Source organism: Diabrotica virgifera, chromosome 1, assembly GCF_917563875.1.
Source record: "Diabrotica virgifera virgifera chromosome 1, PGI_DIABVI_V3a".
Taxonomy (NCBI): Eukaryota; Metazoa; Arthropoda; class Insecta; order Coleoptera; family Chrysomelidae; genus Diabrotica; species Diabrotica virgifera.
In genome coordinates, this window is record NC_065443.1 from 168,940,104 (window position 1) to 168,965,039 (window position 24,936).

Here is a 24,936-nt window from a genome sequence, read left to right on the forward strand (position 1 = left end):
AATTACTACTGATAATTTTAAGATAATTTAACCCAATTCACTTAGTCCGAAAATGCTTCCTAAGGGAGCTAGAGCTCTTTGAAGATGGCGTCTTGTAATTAGTTTTTCTTAAATATCTCCAGAACGCTTCTATTTAGAAAAACAAAAATTGGTACGCGTATTTATCTTCAAGATATAAATCTAATCCATTCATTGCAAATTTCTAGTACCGATCATAGGCGTCCGTTTTGGGTAGGGCAACAGTTATTTTATCGCATAACTTTTTTATCTTTAACTTTTATGCATTTCTGATACTGGATTATTAAATTGGGAAGTATTTTAGTACTAAAAGGTACTCTTGTTTTAAATCGGTAGGACACACCGTTTTCTAGAAAAATCGACTTGAAAACTTTTCGCTTTTTGAATTAAAAAAAAAACTGTTTAGAAAGACGAAAACTGGTACATTTATTTATATTCCAGAGATAAATCGATTTCATTAATTGCGAATTTCTAGTACTGGTCATAGGCGTCCGTTTTGGGTAGGTCAACAGTTATTTTATAGCATAACTTTTTTGTCTTGAATTTTTGAGCATTTTTGACACTAGATTATTAAATTATGAGGTATTCGAGTACTAAAAGTTACTCTTACTTTATGTTGGTAAAATACTTCGTTTTTTGTTGAAAAGTTCTTTCAATTTTTTTTCAAATTCCAAAAACGAAAAACTTTCAAATCGATTTTTCTAGAAAACGGTGTGTCCTACCGACTTAAATCAAGAGTATCTTTTAGTACTAGAATACCTCACAATTTAATAATCCGGTGTCAAAAATGCATAAAAGTTAAGGACAAAAAAGTTATGCGATAAAATACCCGTTGCTCTACCCAAAACGCACGCCTATGACCGGTAATAGAAATTTGCAATGGATGGAATCGATTCATCTCTGAAAAGTAAATATGCATACCAATTTTCGTTTTTCTAAATAGAAGCGTTCTGGAGGTATTTAAGAAAAACTAATTTCATGCCACCATCTTCAAAGAGCTCTAGCTCCCTTAGGAAGCATTTTCGGACTAGGTGAATTGGGTTAAATTGTCTTAAAATTATCTGAGGAATCTCCTGTCTTCGTTTGTCGGTAGAGTTTCTGGACACCCTGTATATTGGTACCTAGTATTAAATTGTTTCCCAATCTTTTGGGATCCTTTTTTCCTTCCATGCATCTTTGCATATTGTACACAGCCAGTGGCGGCGCCTGGTGTAAAATATTGGGGGTGCACACATAATATTAAGATATAAAAAGACCTTGAGACCGTATTTCCGTAGGTAAAATTTTTTGAGTGTCGTCAAATTGTAAAAATCAAAGGACCTTATTAAAAATTACAATAAATAATGTATTTTATTGACTTAAAATTATAATTTAGTGTTTAAATGTTACAAGCAAGTTTTGTAACGAAAGTCAGTCGCCTTTTTTTAGATAAATTATTCACAAACAAATTCAGTAAAATTTGGAATTTCTTGAATAATTTTTTTTAATTGGAAACATTGCAAGTGCAGTTAATCGACCCTGGCCATAGCTATTCTAAGGAAAATTTTGATACGTTTCAATGCAGAGAGACATCGTTCTGTTTCTGCAGTTGTCACTGGCATTGTAACAAGTACTCTTTTTCCAAAGTCAGTTTGCCAAGTGGCGGCTTTCGAGTTTCTTTGATGCCAGTGCCGACCATTGGCGTGGAAATTAAGAAAAAGGATCAGTTCATCAAACGCATATTTCAAGAAAAATCATATAATTTTTATTAATTTTTGCATAATTATATTCATAAAAATCTCTCAATTTTTGGGCAGAAATTGTTTGAACAATTTTTTAAACAAATTCAAAATATCACCTTTTGTGCTCCAAAAAATATTTTTTTAGGTTTTTGGGTAACTCTAAATAAGAAAGGTACTTTGTCATTTTTCTCAAAAGTTAATAGTTTTCGAGATATAGGCGATTTAATATGCATTTTCCAGGCTTGAAATAGTTATTTTCCTAACAAGTGCAGAAAGTCATACTTTTCCGCACGCGACTGCAGTTTGCTGAACCACGCGAAGCGGGAGTTCGGCAAGCAGTCGAGTGCGGAAAAGAGACTTTCTGCAAGCGTTAGGAACAATATTTTTTCTAAGAATCTTTAAAAAATGACCAAATCTTAGGGCCGGTTGTTCGAACGCTAATCAACAATGACAACTATCAAATATTTAATTACTGTCACCAAAACTGTCAATGTCAACTTTTATTGGGTTGCTGAAAACATAATTGATTAAAATTATGAGATTAGTTAATCAATTAACATAACAATTATTAACATAATTGATTAAGTAATTTCATATTATGTTTTCAGCAACCCAAACAAAGTTGACATTGACAGTTGGTGACAGTAATTAAATATTTGATAATGATAATTGTTGATTAGCGTTCGAACAACCGGCCCTAAATCAATTAATTTAATTAATATGAAAATACATACACAAATTAATTCTTTGACAAGGTTGTCAAAACCAAACTTTCAGCATAATTGGTTAGCATGACGACGATCTTGGTTTCCATGACGACGATTCAAAACCACTGTGATTGTCCACTGATTTGACCTTCGAATAATATGTCAAATTTATTTTATTTCATCGAATTCTCGCGTTAATTTCATTAAAACATGAACACAATAAGATATATTTGAAATAAATTAGTAAATAACATCTAAATATTAGTTTATTGCATTTATTATAATTACTTTAAGGCCATATTAACATACCTAAATTAACACGCGTGCGGAAAAGTAAAACGCGTGTGGAAAAGTAAAACGCGTGCGGAAAAGTAACACGCGTGCGGAAAAGTAAAACTTTTTAAACTAAAACGCGTGCGCGAAAGTAGACATTTTTGCACGTTCGTAGAAAAAATATGTAAATGATTATTTTTGAGATTCAAGAGTAACTGAAGTCTAAACATTGAGTGTTAAGATTTTGGTGAGAAATCTTTTGAATTTGAATTGTTTCAACAATATCTGCCCAAAATGTCGCCCGGCACCCTTCGATTTGTTTAAACGGGGCATTTTCGAATAGGTATCTTCAAAGGAACAGAATCAGAATTTTTTCAAATGTGAGCGGGCTCACAACATCGAATGAATAACAAATTAATTCTTTCAAATTAAAACTTGTTAATTTTAGTGATTTATAAGAATATTGGACTCATTATTTAGTCATGCGTACAACATCATGCGTATCGAACCAGGTTTCGTCTAAATATATTATGTTTTTCCTTGTGGATTTTTAGATTATGTTTCTGTTTGAATTACGATATTGTTTTATTTTACTCAAATACTCTCGTCCAAGTTCAACGATACGCCGAGATTCCATTATTACCATTCGATTATCTAATTTCTTATATTTAAATCCACAACTTATCAAAATCTCGCGCAGTGTTTCCAAAGATGTATAATTATATTCAGGGAAATTTCTCAATTTGTCACGAATCAGTTCTAAAGTAGGCACTCTATTTTCTTTGTAAAAATTGTAAACTGTTCGTTGAATAACATCTTTTGCAGCAATGTCAATCCTACCTAATTTTTTATTTGGTCGCTTTCGTTTTAAGGAATGATCTGTAACAGTGCTTAATCTAATAATTGTGTATATCGTCTTATACCCGATTTTTGTTAATACATGAATTCGCGAAACAATTGCATTATCAGTCATCCCAATATTTTCTTTTTTTAAACAATCGTACATATTTAGAACGATTCTTTGGGATTGTACGTGCAAATCTTTATTTTTTAATTCGGGGCTGTCATTAACGTAATTATCATTATTTATTGATACCACAGAAGATGATGCATCTTGATCATTCCTATCAAATGGTCGCCAATATGCCATCGTAGCAAAAATATATTACTTACTTTAAAATAATCCTCCGCCTCTGTTTAGCTGGTGCTTAAATTTCAAGATTTTAGGGGGTCGGATAACCAGCCAAACACGTGTTCATTTTGATTTATAGCTTTTCAGTTCGGTGTTGCCATAATGCACGATGTAATATAATTATTATTTGCTTCCGTCTAGGTCATTTATTAAAAACTACTCAAACTGTGTATTAGGCGGTAATATATTTTTTCTACGAGCGTGCAAAAATGTCTACTTTCGCGCACGCATTTTAGTTTAGAAACTTTTACTTTTCCGCACGCGTGTTACTTTTCTTCACGCGTTTTACATTTCCGCACGCGTTTTAATTTTTCGCACGCGTGTTAGTTTAGATATGTTAATATGGCCTTGAAGTAATTATAATACATGCAATAATAGTATATTGTGCAACAAGTGCAGAAAGGTACTAATTTCTCACGAGTTTGAAAAGTTGCGGTACGAGCGCAAGCGAGTGCCGCAATTCAAACGAGTGAGAAATTACCTTTCTGCACGTGTTACACACTATATTTTTTCTACAAGCACAGTTTCTCCTAAAAATAAAAATCACAATTTTCAAACGAAGATTAATTATAATAGGTACCTATGTGATAAATTTTAAACTGTATTTAATTAATACTAATCAATTTAAATTCCTTATACCCAAATAAATTGCACAGAAATCAGTTAAAAAATTAATGCACTGCCTTAATTTGTTTAAATTTAAACTATTTTAAAAAATTATTAGGTACACATTATTGACGTTGTATTTATGCAGTCACGGATTTACACAAAACTTACTTCATTCGACGTCTCTTGCAGATGTTGCTAAATCCTTATTGGTTATTTGATAATTATAAAATGTTTAATAAGAATAAAATTGTAAAATAAAACAGTTGTAACATCCATAATTTAGTTTCTATGCTATAGTTAAATATAATAATTGTCTTATAGGTTATATATTTGTCTAAAGTTTAACCACGGGTGTAAACAGAATATAACGTTACTCAGAATGAGGTAGTCAACTGTGCAGAAAAGAACTTTGCGGCACAGAAACGTCACTTTGCGGCACAGAAACGTCACTTTTCTGCACACTAATGTCAAATATCTTATACTGTGAGTAAATATCAAGTTTGCTAACATTAAACTGTGCAGAAAAGTGCATTTTGTATAGTGGTTGTAGAAAAATAACTATTTCTATTTACACGTTATACAATGTATGTCCATACTTTAAAAAAAAGGTCTTCTTTAATTTTTTTGTTAGGAAAGGTATTAATTTTTATTACTCATTTCAATGACGTACTTATCATAAAAAGAATTATGTGGAGTTTAAAATTGAATGTAACGCTGTGCTATACATGGTGTCCAGAAACTCTCCCGACAAACGAAGACTGGAGATGCTTCAGATAATTTGAAGACAATTTAACCCAATTCACCTAGTTCGAAAATGCTTCCTAAGGCCGATGTCAGATTATGCGTTTTAACCGGATGCGTTTCCGCCGCATCCGGTGAAAACGCATAGTGTGACAGATCGGTCCGGTTGCGTTGGAAACGGATGCGTTTTCACCGCATCCGGTCAAAACGCATAATGTGGTATCGGCCTAAGGGAGATAGAGCCCTTTGAAGACAGCGTTATGATATTAGTTTTGCTTAAATATCTCCAGAACGCTTCTACTTAGAAAAACGAAAACTGGTACACGTGTTTATCTTGCTGACATAAATCAATTACATCAATTACGAATTTGTAGTACCAGTCATAGGCGCCCGTTCTGGGTAGGGTAACGGTTATTTTATCATATAACTTTTTTATCTTTAACTTCTAAGCATTTTTATGCTAGATTAGTAAATTGTAAGGTATTGTAGTACTAAAAGGTACTCTTTCTTTAAGTCGGTAGGATGCACCGTTTTCGATAAAAATCAATTTGAAAATTTTTCGTTTGTTGAATTTGAAAAAAAAATAAAAAAAAACTATTTAGAAAAACGAAAAGTGGTACGTTCATTTATCTTCCAGAGATAAATCGATTTCCTTAGTTGCGAAATTCTAGTACCGGTCATATTCGTCCGTTTTGGGTAGGTCAATGGTTATTCTATCGCATAACTTCTTTGTCTTTAATTTTTAAGCATGCTTGACACTTGATGATTAAATTATGAGGTATTCTAGTAGTAAAAGTTACTATTACTTTAAATCAGTAAAATACACCATCTTTTTGACAAAAATTTTCAAATTTTTTTCAAATTTAATCAACGAAAAATTTTCAAATCGATTTTTCTAGAAAACGGTGCATCCTATCGCATTAAATAAAGGGTACTTTTTAGTACTAGAATACCTCACAATTTAATATTCCATTGTCAAGAATGTTTGGAAGTTAAAGACAAAAGAGTTATGCGATAAAATACCAGTTGCCCTACCCAAAACGGGCGCCTATGACCGGTACTAGAAATTCGCAATTGATCGAATCGATTTATCTCTGGAAGGTAAATAAGCGTACCAGTTTTTGTTTTCCTCAATAACAGTGTTCTGGAGATATTTAAGAAAAACTAATTCCCAGACGCCATCTTCAAAGAGCTCTAGCTCCCTCAGAAAGCATTTTCGGAGAGGTGAATTGGATTAAATTGTCTTAAAATTACCTGAAGAATCTCTTATCTTCGTTTGTCGGGAGAGTTTCTGGACACCCTTTATAAAAGAGCTTGAACATTCAAAATCGATTTTCTCCAAAAGTACATGCACGGACATACAATAAGTGTTATTTCATCACATAATGTGAAAAATAAGTTTTAAAACAATATAATAATAGTGGTGTTCTTCTTTTATTCTTGAAATGAAACGAAATATACTGCATCTGACCATCACATCTAGTGATGATCTTTGGATCTATTTGGTTTTTTATTAGTTAAAATTTCGTATCTACTTTCAATCTTTAAAGTTCATTAAAGCTAATTCTTATCATATTTTCATAATGAAAAAGATTAAATTATCTGAACTGCCTTATTATGTAGATATTACAGTATGTAGCCACTTTAATACCATATCAATATATCTTAAATTTTTCATGTTTCCAGGTAAGGTATAAAATCAGTGAAATTTGGAAAAAAATAATAAAATTCTTGAAACCGTTTTTGAGAACTTGGATTCTTAAAAGTTGTTTATGTTTGATTTTTTAAAAGTAGATCATTATCTAAAATTCTATAAGAGTACTACCGCTAAAATCATCAACATGACAACGTCGATATAGATCGAACGACCAAATCGTCTCCAGACTACAATGTTGCCGATATTCGAAAATTTCTTGAGAGCATACGTAAATATACAAAGTTCACAGTTGCATTAATTCATTAGTGAAGAGTTCATTGAAATAATAAGTACCTAGTTAATTAATTTATAGATATATTTTTTGAGAATATTTTCATATTATTTTTTTAAGAGTGTCGTTGACTAGCAATTGAATAATAACGAATAGAGAATAGAGAATATTTTTTTAATATAAACTTAGGAATTTTAGGAAATATATCTGACAACCTTGATTCGGAAGCGGGTCTCTTTGATACCTAAATGAGGCATGTTTATGATGGAAAATTATTAGTGGATGTACTGTAATTGAAGAATTCAAATTATTTCAGAAAAAAACGTCTTGTAAATTATTTTTAATCAAAAATTTAGTTAAGTGGACTGCGCCGGATAGTTAAAATCGTATCTTCTATTTTATTCATTATGCTTCCTCTTCTCCACATATGTGCTTCACACCTACACAAATTGTAAGTTTTTACACAAATCTCCATTTTAAATAATCATTTATAATCCCGACCTTTGCACTTTGGTACATTCTTAATTAACAAATTTGGTTTCGGCATTTTTAATTTTTCTTATATAGATATTTATTTATTTATCATAATAGATAATACACAAAACAAAAACATTGCACTCCACACCTGTACAAATTACATAAGAATTGTCAAGGCAAGGAGCGCTGTATAATTATCATAAAGTATTACAAAAATTAAAAACATGAGACTAAACAAATAAAGAAATAAGCATTGTCAAATTAAATTAATCAGAAACATTCAATATATAAATAAAAAAAAGAGAAAATAAAATAAAAATAAAAACACTGGAAGTACAACAAACATTGCCAATTGGTTTCTAGGTCTTAGTTTTAATATAATGGATTAATAATCTCTTAAAGATAGTTATGGCTATTTTTAATGTGATAAGGTATATTATTGAACTGTACAATTCCTTTATGAAACAAGCTTTTCATTGAACTGGACTTGTTGGTTGTTCTAACATAAAAATTTATTGAATTTGCAGCTCTAGTGCTATGCTCATGAACATTTGCTATCGGGACCAACTGACTGTTCAAATACTCAGGCAATAAATGGTTTACCATCTTAAATAAGAATGTCATAGATTGGACATACTTACATAAAATGTTCAACTTTTAACCAATTTAAAGTTTTCAGCATATCTTGAATTCGAGTATATCGATTGCATCTCAATATTACTCGCATAGCCTTATTTTGGAGAATTTGAAGCCTGTCATAATTAGAACATCCTGTATAAATCAATGAACAACAATATAAAAAGTGAGGTAATATTAACGAATTATAAATTGTTAATTTAGTTTGAAATGTCAAAAATGGTGATACTCTTTGAAAAAAACCTATTTTTTCCCTATCTTTCTGCAAATGTAATCAACATGTTTACTAAAAGTTAGTTCCCTATCCAATATGAATCCCAAATACTTTATTTCCTGAACATTTCAATTTTTTCATTATTTAATTTAATGTGAACATCCAAACTTAAGAATTTCCCGAAAACAGTATTATTACCAATAAACATGTATTTGGATTTTAACTCATTGACTTTCAATTTGTTTAACTTAAATCTTTCAGTTAATAAATGCAATTCACGATTCATCGTGTCCACTACATCAACAAAATCTTCCCCATAAAAATATATTAATGTGTCATCAGCAAAAAGATGAATTTTACATTTGCTTAATACGTTTCCCAAATCATTAATGTATAATATGAAAAGTAGAGGTCCAAGTACACTGCCTTGCAGCACACCAATATCATTTAACTGTGGATTTGATATTTCACTATTTAATTTAGTCCTTTGGTACCTATTTGACAGATAAATTTCCAGCCAATTAAAAACTGTCCCGTTAAAACCATATTTCTTTAATTTCAAAAGAAGTATATGACGATCTATTGTTTCAAATGCTCTTTTGAGATCTATAAAAACTGCGCATATACTGACCCCTGTCGTATCTAAAATACTTTTCATATCTGAGACAACTAACTGTAATGCGGTCTCACATGAATGAGAATTTCTAAATCCAGACTGGTAATTATACAGGATATTATTTGAAGTAATAAATTTAATCAGCTGATTGTACACCACAATTTCTAAAACTTTTTCACAAAATGGGAGCATATTTATTGGACGTAATTGATCAAGTTTATTAGTATTAGGAACTTTTGGAACAGGAACTATAGTTGATATTTTAAATTGCTTGGGCACCAGGCCCTTCTCTAAACTCATATTAATTAAATTTAATAAAGGATAACCTAACACATGAAATAGATTTTTGATAATATCAAGACCTACTTCATCCGTACTATTTTTTTATATTGAAATTTGATTATATCATATAGTTGGTTTAGTGATATGCTCTCAAAAGTTTCAAAATTTACATCAGATGAAACAACTGTCTGCAAATTTAAATTAATATCACTATTTTGGTCAAAACTTACAATAATATCTTTAATACTATCAACATAATATTGATTTAATATGTTTGCCAAATTTACACTATATGTTACACCTTCATGTTCAAGACTTTGAAATTGTGATATAGTTTTATTAGTTCCTACTAACTGTTTGAGATGTTTCCACATTTGTTTAGAATTACCCCTATTCCTATCAATATTTGACTCATAAAATCTAATTTTAACTTGTTTTAAAATTTTAACACAGTTATTTCTTTCAATTTTATAGTTATTCCAATCTACGCAATTGTTTGTAAACAAAAATTTTTTATAAGCAAGATTTTTATTCTTAACTGCCAATTTACAAGTGTTGTCAAACCATTTATTACCAAAGTTCTTAACTTCCACAGTTTTAACTGGTGACACTCTATTCAAAACATCTACGATATTATTGATGAAAGTATCAGTAACTTCATCGATGTGTACCGAAGAATATGCCCAATCTTTTTCAATCAACATGTTTACCATATTATCATATATTATTTTAGAACGAATTTGTTTTGTTTCAATGACTTCACTTTTAGTTACTTTATTATTGAGCACATGGACAATACAGTGATCAGATATTATGTAATTTTTTTCTACATGAGCAGTTAACGTATAGTCATTACTTATGACAAGATCAATCATAGATTTTGAATCTTTAAAAATTCTTGTATATTCATTTACAAGTTGCTGCATTCCATTATTTTCTATATATTCTTTCAATTTACTTTTACCCTGACAATTTTTATCATAATGTATGTTGAAATCTCCAGCAATGACTATACTACAACTACTATGTGATTCATAATAATCATCCATCCACTTGAAAAATACATCAATGAATTCACTTATACTATTATTACACATTAATTACAACATCCAATATATTTTATGTATTCTTTCATATAAATTAGAACTCCTCCTGTATGACGACTACTAGAATCACAACGCGCCATTACATATTCAGGGATCTGTAGCTCAGAATCTGAAAAATCGCTAGTGATACAAGTTTCCGTTAAACATAAAATGTGTGGGTCCAACACATAAAATGTGTGGGTGTTAAACATTATATATATATAATGAAGAAAATTTAATTGATTTTAAATATTCCACGCTAACATTTACATCCACAAATTCTTCCGTTCTTAATATTGTTCCGAAATTCGAACTTCAAGAAAGCAAAATTTAGACATATGTGTATGCACATTTAAAACACCATATCCTATACTGTGTAATAAGATCACATCCAACTTGTGCTCTTGTGGCCATCTAAACTTGTGGGCTATAGCGGGTAGCGGGGCGGGTGGTGAGTTGTATTTTGCACTATGAAAAGTTATTGGAATAGGAACCACCCTAAGAGCGGAGAACGAGGGGTTCTGTCTAAGGCCTCGCATCCGTGAAGTTTCTCCTTTGAAATAGAATAAATATAATTAAATGTTACCTATTAGATACTTATAAACTCCTTGGATCTGTTATTTCGAATTTCAATTACTGTATAGTTAGATTAATATGTTATTTATTTATAGAATGATAAATTTTACATATATGAATGTTGGTGTGAAAATAATTTTGGGGGTTCACGTGCACATGTGCACTTATGGAGAAACTGACACTGTACACAGCCAGTCTTTCCCTTTCTCTCTTAAGTATTTGATCATTTCTGGTGCAATTTACCTATCTTTAATTTTCGTATCTCTTCTACCAGTTCTTCTCTTGAAATCTCTCTTAATTGTTCCCAAATGTCATTTGTTTCTCTCAGCCTTTCTTTCGGTGTACATACTTCCAAATTTTTTCATACAACTTATCAAAATACAAAACATTAAATTACATAAATTTTGTTTTTGTTCTCCATGATCATTTTTGATAATCCCAGCTCATTAAATTAAATGCTTGCTTTAAGGATTGTTGTCCCATTTTTGTTGTCCCACTTATTAAATACAATTTAATTAGTGAACAATAATTACTGTTGTAGGGCTCAATTTTCACCTTTGAATATTTAAAAGATCCGTCTAAAAAACTGATTTTAAATTATTTAATATACTGATTATATTAATATCTATACATATTTAAATAATCATTAAGAAAACACAAATATATATCAACGTTTATATCAATGGACACTAAACTGTGCTATATATAAAAGAATCTTTAATTAACAAGAAATTTTAGATATTCCTGATGAAACATTTATGATTTTAATTGTTACAATAGGGTACATTGATAATAATGCATCTTATAATAGGGTCTATTCCTCCACACTTTGACAAAGTCATAAAGATTTTTGTCCTCACAATAACATAATACCAACCAGATGCTTACCTATGTATTGTATCTATGTAGGTAAAAATTTCCCATCTATATTGTCTGCCATTATGTACGTGCCACTGGATTCATTGGTACTACACAACTATCTGTCGTTAAGTACGACACGAATGTCGTCCATTGCAGTGACATTAAACGACAGGTGAAGAGCAACGGCACAACAGTTAGTTGTGGTCGTCCTGTGTGAAAGGCTGTATTGGACTAATGGAATGTACGACAAACTGTCGTTACAACCGTTTGTTGTGACGACCGAAGTCATAAAGTATGAAATAGGCCTTACAAATGCTGCACATTACAGCATGAACTTTTTTTTGCAGAAAAAACAAAATTTTTCTGTAGAGCTCATTTTTGTAATGTTTACTTTTACTTAACCTCAACCTCAACATACTTTCATTTGACACCTCATTTGTCATTCTACCCGGTATAATGACGGAGGAGTTATATTCGCGGTCAGACGCAGTCAGACAGACGGACGTGGATAATTCAAAGTTTTCACATTTTTTCAATATTGGTGCAAACAAAAATCGAATGACAGTTACATATATATCAAACTATAAAAATATTGTTTTAAACAATTGTAACTAATTTTTTTGAAATACATAACAAGGCGATTATTCATATTTCCTTGACGAATATTTCCAAAACATTTAGAACTGGCAACGCTGCTGAGGAATCTTTTGCTGCCGAGGAAGTGTGGAAGTTTTGCAGCATTTTGTGGTCAAATCCAAAAATAATTCGAGTAGAATGTTAACCGATTTCTTTATCGTTCTAAGGGTAAGAGATTCACATATCTGCTCACTAGGTGGCTTTTGGCCTGCCATCTATGAGGCCAATATAGCAAAGGCCTCGTTTTCTTGGGTAACATGAGATATCTTCCCGTATTAAGATTTCAATCAACAGTATATAATTAAACAATCTTTAATTGTTTAACTATAAATTTTATTGTTCATAAAAATTTAAATTTCTGGCGCAGTAGTAGTATTATTATTGTTAAATTAGGGGCCTGAAAATTGTGTAGTGTCTTGGGCTTGATTTGAAGTAAAACAGGTGCTGGTTCGTTTAAACAGTGGGACTTGGAGCTATATTATAGATTTTGAAACGGGCCCTGGTTTAAGGTATGGGCTAGAAATATTTTAGGTAACCAATATTTTCAGCCTTGAGTTTTCTTTATTTTTTTGCTCTATTCAGAATGTTATTTTTAATTTGATTTTTTCTGTTACTTTCTTTAGTTTGTTTTGTTTATTGATTAAAGTTTTTTGCAAGTTTAAATACCTAGTTGTTTTTATTTCTTTTGTAATGAAAAGAAGCAAAATAACTTTTATTATCTAATATTTTCTAAATTTATTTACGTACTTGTTTTTTAAATATAATTTAAAAAAATTTTAATATTATCTTTTTTGGAAACTTTTTTAAAACATATCTATTTAACTGCAGCTCACAGAAAAATTTTTCTGCAGCCGTCCCGAAAATAAAACTTTCGGTATGATAAGCCGTCTTTGAGTTTTCGTTAATTTACAATAAGAATCTTAATCTTTATATTATTTGCATTTATAGATCACCTAACTCTTCCGTGGAACTATTTTTTCAGAACCTGCTAAATTTGTTAGATGACCTGCCCCATAAAAGTAGAAAAATTTTATGCGGGGACTTTAACATTGATTATGCTGCTGCTAGTGCTACACAAATATCCTTGGTCAACATATTTGAATCGTATGGTCTAACAATGCACGTTGATTCTCCTACAAGGATTACAAAAACTTCATCTACCATAATTGATTATACTGTCTCAGATTTTTCACCCCTTGATGTCCACTCTACAATTATTAATGCTGGACTATCTGATCATGAAGCAGTTTATAAGAAGTTTAATATCTTGAGCAAACCCTCCTCGAAAACCCGACGTTTAGGCAGGATTTTTTCCACCCGGAACTTTCGTAATTTCCAAAATTTATGCTTAACCTCTGAGTGGCGCTTTCCTGCTATGGACGTGGATAATAATTTCAGTGCTTTTTTGGATAAGCTTGTCCGTATCTTCAATAAAGCATTTCCTTTAATTGCAATTAAGCCAAAACATCGCAAACCCTGGACTACTAAAGGTATCCGAATATCTTCCAAGAATATGCGTTCTCTTCTCTATATCAGGAAATTTACTACCAACGTTTCTATCACTGAATATATCACCAAGTACAGGGCAACCTATCTTAAACTTATAAAATCAACTAAAAAATACTACTACCATAACCGTTTGGGAAGCTCAAAAAGTGTTGCAAAAGAAACTTGGTCCATAATAAACGATCTTCGAAATAAAACCCACACTGCTAAAACAATTTCCCTTCCAGACCCTGAAAATCTAAATGAATACTTTGTTAATGTGAGTAAAAATATTACATCAACTATTTTGCCACAACAAGATCCCATTGCTTATCTCCCTAATTCAAGAAAGGTCTCGAATTCATTCTTTATAAAACCAGTCGATAAATCTGAACTGATCCAAACAATCAATAGTATTAAAAGCAAATCCTCCTGTAGTACTGATGGTCTATCGATAAAAATTTTTTCTAATCTCCCAGAAAATGTGTTAGAAGTCCTCATCTCACTAATTAATGATTCCTTTGAGAAAGGTAAATTTCCAGAGTGCCTGAAGACAGCCATCATTATTCCTCTTCATAAGGGTGGTGAAATATCTAATACCTGCAATTATAGACCTATTGCACTACTACCGGTACTCTCCAAAATTATTGAGAGACTCATAAAAGCCCGACTTATGTCCTTTCTAGTTGAAAACAACATTTTATCACAAAATCAGTTCGGCTTTTTAAATAATAAATGCACCACTGATGCCATCTTTTCTGTACTACATGAGGTTTATCAAGCACTGAACAATAATCTTCACACTGCCACCGTTTTTTGTGACTACGCCAAAGCTTTTGATTGTGTAAATCATAACATTTTGATAAGAAAACTAAATTTCTACGGAATTCGAGGTATTTCTTTAGATTGGTTCCAATCTTACTTGGATGATAGGAAACAACTGGTTAGAGCAAATGATACAGACTCTAGTCTCAAAAACATTGTATGTGGGGTACCTCAAGGTTCAGTATTGGGTCCTCTACTTTTCCTTATCTTTATTAATGACATCACTAGTTTAAAAATCGATGGAAAAATCTTTCTTTTTGCTGATGATACCAGTATCACTTGGAGCAACTCAAATATTGCAACTCTTCATGCTACTATAACTTCTGATCTACTTACAATAAAAACCTGGTCTGACTCTAATTTACTCTCGTTTAACGTAGATAAAACAGTAGTATTGTCTTATAAAGGAGTCCTTCAACCCTTACCTCTTAATAACAGCCAGATCAGTACCGTTGATTCTGTGAAATTTCTTGGTATTTTTTTAGACAGCAACCTTAAATGGTCCCACCATATCGATTTGTTAAGGAAGAAACTATCCTCAGCTTGCTATGCTATAAGATCTGTTTCGAATGAACTCAATTTAGCATCTTCCAAAATAACATATTTTTCTTTGTTCGAGTCACATCTTCGTTATGGTCTTCCTTTTTGGGGTTCTGGTACAGCTGCCCAATTCGATGTTATTTTCAAATTACAAAAAAGAGCAATTAGACATCTGTTTGGCCTCAGAAGAACAACACATTGCAGAAGTTACTTCAAAGATCACAGAATTTTAACCCTTCCATCTTTGTATATTTTAGAAACTGTTTGCTTAATTCGTAAACATCTACATGTCTTTCCACCAAGACCTAATCATGACTACTTCACGAGAAATTCTACGTTTGACGTCTATATGCCGACCCCGTCCTCTGAGTTAGTAAAGAAATCTATATTGTATTCCGCAAAAAAACTTTACAACCATCTCCCTCTACAACTTAAATCTGCAGCATCTTTCCCCAAATTCCGTAAACTGACAAAAGCCTACCTATCTGAAAGACCATATTATTCAGTAGAAGATTTTCTTAATCAATAACTAAGAAATTACAGTACCCTTTGCACAAGTAGTATTTTTATTATCATTTTTTTTTGTCTATATTTGGGTGTCATATGCAGCAGCTTAACTTTTAAACTTATTAATTGCAACCTCACAAACTTCATCACCTCTAGCTGTAGTTGATGCCATTGAGGTTGTTTCAAATATGTGTGCTTATCATAATCTTTTTCAATGTAACTTTATATTTAATAGCAGGGGTGTTATTCTGGATCTTATCCTGGCCCCAGAAGAGCTTGTCATTTCTGAAGCTGACGATGCTCTGGTTTCACCTGACTCTCATCATCCTCCTCTGTTAACATCATTGCAGCTTAATGTTTTTGATAGGTCAATTTCTGGTAACGAATATTATTATGATTTCCGTAATGCAAACTTTCCAGCAATTCACCAATGTCTAGAATATATAGAATGGGATAACCTGTTTCGTGGTAGAGATCTTTCCGACATGATCGCTATGTTTTATGACATTATTTACTCTCTCATTGAACATTTCACTCCAGTTAAATATTTTAGTACTAAGAAATTTCCTTGTTGGTATTCTTCTGAGCTTAAGCAATTGTTAAAGGAAAAAATAAAAGCTCATAAAATTTATAAAACCTTAAAGACTCCTGAAAGCTATGCTGATTTTTGTCATCTGAGAACAAATTGTAAAAATCTATCTAAATGCTGTTATGACAATTACATACGTTTCACCGAATTTTCTATACAAAATAACGCAAGGCATTTTTGGAAATTTGTAGGTAGCAAGCGTGAAAACAATTGTATACCTGACTCAATGACCCTGAATGACTCTGTAGCTTCATGTGGCAATGATATTGCCAACTTATTTGCAGATCACTTTTCATCAGTTTATAGTGATATTACTTTAAATTGCAATGTTGACCATATTCAGTCTCAACTCTATATCTCATCATATCGTATCCAGATTTCCAAAATTTACGAAAAGCTTTCATCATTAAGTGTCAACAAGGGTCCTGGGCCTGATGGTATACCACCTAATTTTCTTAAGGAATTCAGTTTTGTACTATCGCGACCTTTGTTTCATATATTTAATAAATCTTTGGATGTAGGTCAGTTTCCAGACTTTTGGAAACTTTCTTATGTCACACCAATATATAAATCTGGTAATAAATCTAATATTAGTAATTACCGCCCTATATCTATTCTTAGTGTTATACCAAAGGTGTTTGAGAGTATTATAACTGATTTCCTCACCTTCGATAGCTCCGGGATCCTAAACTCTCAGCAATTTGGTTTTACTACAGGTAAGTCTGCTGAACTGAGTTTGTTGACCTATGTTGATTTTCTGTCTGAAGCCTTAGAGGAGGGACTTCAAGTTGATTCAATTTATACTGACTTTTCCAAGGCCTTTGACAGAGTAAATCATGAACTCCTGATTCAAAAGCTTAGCTCCTATGGCATAAGTGGACCTTTGTTGCAGTGGTTACAGAGTTATTTAACCGAAAGATTTCAACAAGTTCGAGTAAACCACTTTTACTCACAAACCTTTCCAGTTAAGTCAGGTGTACCACAGGGGTCCCATTTGGGTCCATTACTCTTTAATATATTTATTAATGATATTACCAACTGTTTTCACGATTGTAACGCCTTGCTATTTGCTGATGACTTGAAGTGCTTTAAAGTTATAAAAAATCATTATGATGCTGCCATATTGCAATCAGAACTGAATAATCTCTCTGCATGGTGTTCACTTAACGGTATGAACCTTAATTCAATCAAATGTCATGTAATTAACTTTAACCGTACTCACCACCCAATATTATCAAACTATTACATTGATGGCCAATTGCTCAACACTGTTAATAGAATCAAGGACTTGGGGATTACACTAGAAAACTCTCTTTGTTTCAATACTCACATCATCAATGTCATTCAAACATCTATGAAAATGCTGGGTTTTGTAAAAAGAACAACTCGTGATTTTACAAACATATCCAGTATTAGAGTTCTTTACTTCTCTTTGGTCAGGTCTCACCTTGAGTATTGTTCTTCAGTGTGGTCCCCACACTACTTGGTCTACATTAGGAAACTTGAACAAGTCCAAAATAGTTTCTTCCGTTACATTGCTTTTAAGCTTCATACCTATCAAGATTACGCTGTATGGCAGCATCAACTGCAGGTCCCTTCTCTTGCAAGCAGGAGAAAACAAAGGGACCTTTTGCTATTATTCAAGATCTTAAATGGTATATGCAGTTGTTCTCAACTACTTAATAAGATCGCACTGTTTGTACCACCTCGCACCACTAGACAAGTGCGAACATTTTATGTACCATTCCACAGGTTTAATTATTCACTTTTTTCATTCATACCCAGAGTCTTGAATTTAGCAAACTCCCTTTGCAATTTACAACTGTTCGACAACTCCATCAGTCGTTTTAAAAGAAATTTAGATGGGATCAATATTTGAGTGAAGCGTCTGTAATTTGTTAACTTGGTTTTATGATATTATTTCATAGTACATATTTACTTCTAATATTATATTTATATTTCTGTATGTCTGTTTTTTATATTATATTATGTTATTGTTTTTTTTCTGTACACTATGTATTTTTGTAGAATTGGGCTTGCCCGTAAAATAAATAAATAAATAAATAAATAAATTACTAGGTAGACTATGCATTTGCAATTTACTTAACTTTTGCAATTGACTACTTCTGTTTAACTTCATTATTATTGTTATTATTGTAAATATATTGACGATTTATGTAATTTTAGTAAATTGGATTGTTATTGTTTTGTTGTCTTGACTTTTTATAAGCTTTGTCGATAAAATTGTACAATTTTTCATGACAATAAAGCATATTTCTATTCTATTCTATTTATTAAATCGAAAGTACCATTTTACAAAACTCATACCGAAAGAACATACAGTAAAACCTGCCATATCCGGATCAATGTGGCAACAGACCGATCCAGATATGAAAAAATCCGGATATCAAGACCACTACTTCTTTTAGTCGGCACACACAGTGGAGGTGGTTTCTGCTAGCGGGCAACGCTAGCGGGACCCGCTTTTAAACATTTTCAAAAAGAATGCACGTCTTTAAATGTACACTAACATAGTCAAAGCAGGACCGCGCGTGCCAACTGCCTCAACCCACCTGTTTTAATGTTTACTGCAATGATAATTTAGTTTATTCGCTCTTTTATAATAAGAATTAATAGTTCTCCATGGATTAATTTTATAAATAATTGTACATTATAATAAACAAAAGTAATAAAGTCAATCTTATTGAAACCGTAATTTTGTGTGACTTAGGTATTTCTAGAACCATTCCAGTATTAACTATTAACTAAATCAGTACTTGAAAAATAAATTTACAACAAAACTACTTACCTCAATGTTATAACAAGCCTTTCTTCCGGAAGGATAGCCTGCTTATGTAAATTACACCAGTTTTTAATTAAACGATACTCCTTCTTCTTCTTAAAGTGCCTATCCGTTCCAGATGTTGGCGATCATCATGGCTATCTTGACTTTGTCTACCGCAGGGCGGAACAGTTCAGTGGTAGTGGTATTATACCACTTTTGTAAATTTTGAAGCCAGGAAATGCGTCTTCTTCCCGGTCCTCTTTTACCATTTACATACCTTCCCTTGGAGAAGGCCGTAACGTTCTTGATTTCTCATTACATGTCCTAGATATTCTAATTTTTTTTGTTTTGATGGTTATGAGAAATTCACACTCTTTCCCCATTCTACGCAGGAATTCCACGTTAGTAATTCGGTCAACGCAGGATATACGTTAGATGCTCCTATAACACCACATTTCGAAAGCTTCGAGCCGATTCATAGATGTAACAGTTAGTGTCCAAGCTTCCATTCCGTAGAGCAGAACTGTGAATATATAGCATTTCAACAGACGGTATTTTGTTTTTAATGATATGTCTCGACTGTTGAAAATGGGTCTAATTCTAAAGTATGCTGCTTTCGCTTTTATTATTCGCTGTGTAATTTCTGAGTAGTCCCATTCGCTATTTAAATTCGTACCCAGATATGTATATTCTCAACTCTTTCGATATTCTGTTGGTTGACTATAAGTTGAGCGTTTAATATTGTTTTTAACGATACTCCACTTTCTCCAAAATATATTTAAAAGTCTCTTGAGTCATTCTCATATACTGGAAGAATCATTCATTATCTTTTAATTTTTGAAATAAATGATGATATTCTCCATAAATTAATCTTTCTCGATTAATAGGATGTACACCTGGTTCCAAAAAAAACTGATACGACTCTTGAAGCGTATTTTGTAGAAAATTGAGCAGTGTATTTTCAAGGATAAATACTTAATATTTACATACTGTCAATGTCACTGCCAAATCTTAAAATTTGTCAGATAGCTTATTCTGTTCCACGGTTATTAGACTTTATTATTAATCTTTATTATTAATACTTTCTCCGCAACTGAGAGTATCTTATCAACTGTATTGTTTTTAAACAATAGATGATAAAATAAAAATATTGACAGTTCAAAAATGTGAACATTATTGCATTGTGTGTGGCCTAAGTTTGGGCTGAAAACTGAAATGTATTACATTTTTACAAAATTTTTGAATATGTTTAATTACGTAGACCAATTTTAACAGTTGTTTTCAATACAGATTTCAATCCTCTACAAATAGTTTCTAATGTCTTTTGATGTCAAATAATTAGGGAAGCTGGAATTTAACAGTTTAGAATTTTACATTGAGTTAATGCAAAATTGTGACGCATGTCAAAATTCTCAATGTATTTTAATTGTATTCATTTTCTTCGAATCCTGAGAAAACTAATAAATATTTTTGAAAAATTTAAACTCAGAATGAAAGACTACATTATTACCGAGGGCTGAAAGTCCCTGAAAACTTCTATAATATTTATTTTAATAAGTTACAGGGCTGAATTGAATATTAATTTGTTTTGTTGTATAATCCACGTTTACAATAATTATGTGATCTATTTGACGTAAAAACTATCATTTACATAGTTAATATAAAAGTTTAGATATATTTAAAATAATATAAACATTTAGACCTTAATAATTAGTACAATTTATGAATTAACATAATATGTAATCAGTTGTTTGTTGTTTGTTTATTTGTATGTCATAATAAATATAATGTCAGATCAATCAAATACACTGCTCAACATGATCAAATCTTACTAAGAGTCGTATCAGTTTTTTTAGGAACCGGCTGTACATCAACTCTCTTTCTTTTCAGTTTAGTCAAAACAGAATCTAAAGCAATTATATCATCATCGGAAGACGACATTTTGCTACAAGTAGTAGACACAACTGCCAGATTTGAACGATCTCTCTCGCTTTTACCCGTCTTCACTGTGTTACAATACCCGCGTGCGAGAACTGTGCGGTTTGCCCGCTAACGGAAACCGCTTTCACTATGTGTGCCGCCTTACAGTCTCTGAAACGTTTTCTCCTTCATACATTCCAGTAATCAACGCCATCAATAACTTTCATTGGTAAACACTTTTATAGATTCTATAATACATTATTTCGCTATCTTTTAGTTCTTTTTTTAGTGCGTTGTCCAACAGCAGGATTTCCTTTCTCGGCAGATTTCGGTAGATCCTGACAGTGCAGAACCGTCCGGATATGGGGAGGTCTGGATATGGCAGGTTGTACTGTACTTTCGGGACTAATTTTTTCACTTTTGGGACGATTTTAGGTAGCTATTTTGTATTTTATTATGACAATGCTTGTCATTCAAGATTAGTGTGTGTTTTCGCTCAGTTTTTTGTTTTTCAATTACAAGAAATGGAAATCAGCAGTAAAAGTGAAGCCGAAATGATTCGACATGAGATTAGGGAAACTAAATAACAATGTAAATAATTGTTATAATTGTGTTGTTAATATTCATAAGTAGATTTTTCTAATGTTGAATTCACGAGAGTAACTTTTTTAATAAAAGTTCATAAGTAAAGTTTAATATTCTTTTTAACATACAAAGCAGCTGCAGAAGAAATATACGTAACATGATCCAGAAGTGGAAACTTGGAGATCCAGGCTCGCCCTGGAAACTTCCTACTCGACTCATAAAATATCACTTTCGGAAATTGTTACGTAAATTACTATTAATTTTGAAAAGTTTTATTTATAGTTGTTATTTCTAAGCTAACAGCCTATAGTATTTTTACTACAAAAACGTTATTACGTAGGTCAAAATTTTTGACGTAAGAGAACTGTCAAAACATTAGAATGTGACTTTTCATTATCGCCATGTTTATTATAAACATGCCAATAATGAAAAGTCACATTCTAATGTTTTGACAGTTCTCTTACGTCAAAAATGTTGACCTACGTAATAACGTTTTTGTAGTAAAAATACTATACACTTACATTAAATGTTTACCACTGCATTGATGGGTTTTGCATTTTTAATGCATTTTATTTGTTTCTTTTTATTGTCTGTTAAATTAATGTGCTGTGTAAATATTATCCCACTAAATATTTTAGTCTGCATTGGGGCCGATGACCCGATTTCTTCCCTCATTCCATGCTTGATATTTTGGTGGAATATTTGGGCTACCATCTTGACAAAAACTGATGAGATCAAAACAAAGAACCTAAGTTAGCAAACAACAAAAATATAACATTTAGCAAGATGTGTTAATTTTTCAAATTCCTGTTTGGAATATTTAAATCAATTTCCATTTATTCAAAATCCAGATAATTTGTCTTTCTATTGTTAATCATGTCCCCCTAATCGAGAAGTTAGGAAACACCAAACAGAAAAAGAGGGAGAGTAGGGTCGATATTTCGAAACCCTATCACCCACTGCGTTGATAATAGCTGTTAACACAAAAAAGCAGATAACAGTAAAAAACTGTTACTTTCATTAGCATGAACAAATTACCAAAAAAAGTATTTAAATGTCTGGCTTGTTCTATATTTTATTCCTTGCCCAAAAATGAAAATGAGCAAGATGGAAAATCAACGTCTAAAATGACAGCTCAAAGCCCACCTTGTTTTTGTTACATTATTAATGATTTGTACCCCCTACAAGTAAAAAATATTTCAAAATAAACAAATGTATGACTGACATTCAGTACGCACATGCATAAAAACACGATTTACCGTATTTATAACACCCTTTCCACCAAGGACACACATAAACTGTCATCAAGTCCACTTACCCAAAATGAGGTTAATCTCGCTTTTTTCGCCAACGTATCACTTTCGGGACATGTCCCAGATCACAAAAGACACTTGATACATCCATTTTGCACCCAAGTATCCAACTTTAGGTTAATATCAACAAACAAATAACAAAGTTTTTATTAATTTAGAATAGGGCGAAGCCAGCGCTTAGAGCACGTACGCGCACTATCCGTCCGTGTATCGGTAAGGTAAGATCATATTTTGCCAGATGCGCATGCTCTTTTCCAGCTGATATGCAGGCTGTGTTGACAGATTTAACCGTTTTGTATAAGAATTCTTTGAAAAAAATAATGTATGGCATTCCAAACGTTATCGTTTAATCTGGAAACAAAATATAGTAAAACTTTAATAATAATTCAACATTTATTGTAGTTATAAATATTTTCAATATAAATACCCTCTTCGATTTTTCATTAAATACCTACAACCATTCTCTTGTCTGACTGACAGTGCTTAGTGCTTTCAAAAAATCAATAATCCGCTGGGAGCGTTAACTTTGACCAGTGATGTGGGAGGGAGGGGATGCGGCATACGGAGAAGTAGATGGGCTCGGTTTCACTCGCAAAAACGCTCCATCCAATATGGCGGAACAACTCTTTGGTAGTATATTCAGCTCTATATAAAATATATGATTATAAAATTATATTACATTACATAAATATATAAATAATTAATAATTTTAATAACTAATTAATAACATATCGTCGGTGACCTGGCAATTTCTCCTATCTGCATTTTTTATGAAAATGGGTTATTGATGATTCGGAATATTCTTATTTCAACGATTTGACTGTAGAAGTCCTATGAACGAGAAAAATTTCTAAATATATAAAAACGCCACCTGCAATTTCTCTTACCTAAATTCACGCGGTAAACTACATGCAACATGTCCTATCTTGTCAGTTTGTATAGTGTAATCATAGGGTGCTGTACGCTGTTAGACTGCGAGTTGTTTATCAACGAAATATATATATCAACGAAATAAGTGACTTTAACGAAATAGACTCTTTGGCGGATAATGATATTTGTATTATGCCAAGTGATAGTTTATCTAACGAAATGCATTTTTTAGATAACAACAGTTCTGCTGACAATAACTCTGTAAACCTCGCGTTAAATAATTCAACAAATAAACAAGTACTGTTGCCAATTGAACAAAATGAAAGGGTGGTATCTCTTGTGCCATATGAATGTTCTAGTGACGAAGACGAAACTTATGAAGCTACAAATACCAGTGATGTTCAAGAAAGTTCTAATACTGGTATGAACAATAATATTGAAAGAAATCTGGTGAACACAAACAGTGATGTTATTGAAGTTATCATGAAGAGCAAAAGGAAGCTGGGTCAAAATAAAAATGAATGGAAGAGATATAAAAACAAAAAACTCCGAATGAAAGGTGAAGTATACATGGGGTTTAGTAAAAAATCCGGGAAGATTAAGCAAAACATGCCAAGAAAAGCAAAATCTTTAAAAGAGGCGTGTACTTCAAAAAAATGTCTAAACTCCAAACTAAGATATTGCAAAGAATTTACGGAACAGTGCAGAAGTCATATCTTTAAGAAATTTTGGGGTATGACTTGGGATCAGCGTAAGGTCTTTGTAACATCTCATGTATTTAAAACTCCAACATTTAAATCAAACAAAGAAAATTCAAGAAGACAAGGTACGTACACTTACTATGTACATGACGGAAATGAAAACTTACAAGTATATCGTACCATGTTCACAAACACATTAGATATAGGTTATAAAACTATTCACTATTGGGTGGACAACAGTTCT

At 31.9% G+C, this 24,936-nt stretch overlaps 1 protein-coding gene across 1 annotated transcript in view; it reads right to left on the reverse strand.

Annotated features, from left to right (window-relative positions):
* LOC126878827 (uncharacterized) overlaps positions 1–23,432 on the reverse strand; it is a 383,461-nt gene extending 360,029 nt beyond the window's left edge. Inside the window, exon 1 of the mRNA XM_050641735.1 lies at positions 23,127–23,432. The gene's annotated coding sequence lies outside the window, so the exon portion shown is untranslated. The remainder of the gene's footprint in view (positions 1–23,126) is intronic.
* Between the last annotated feature and the right edge of the window lie 1,504 nt (positions 23,433–24,936).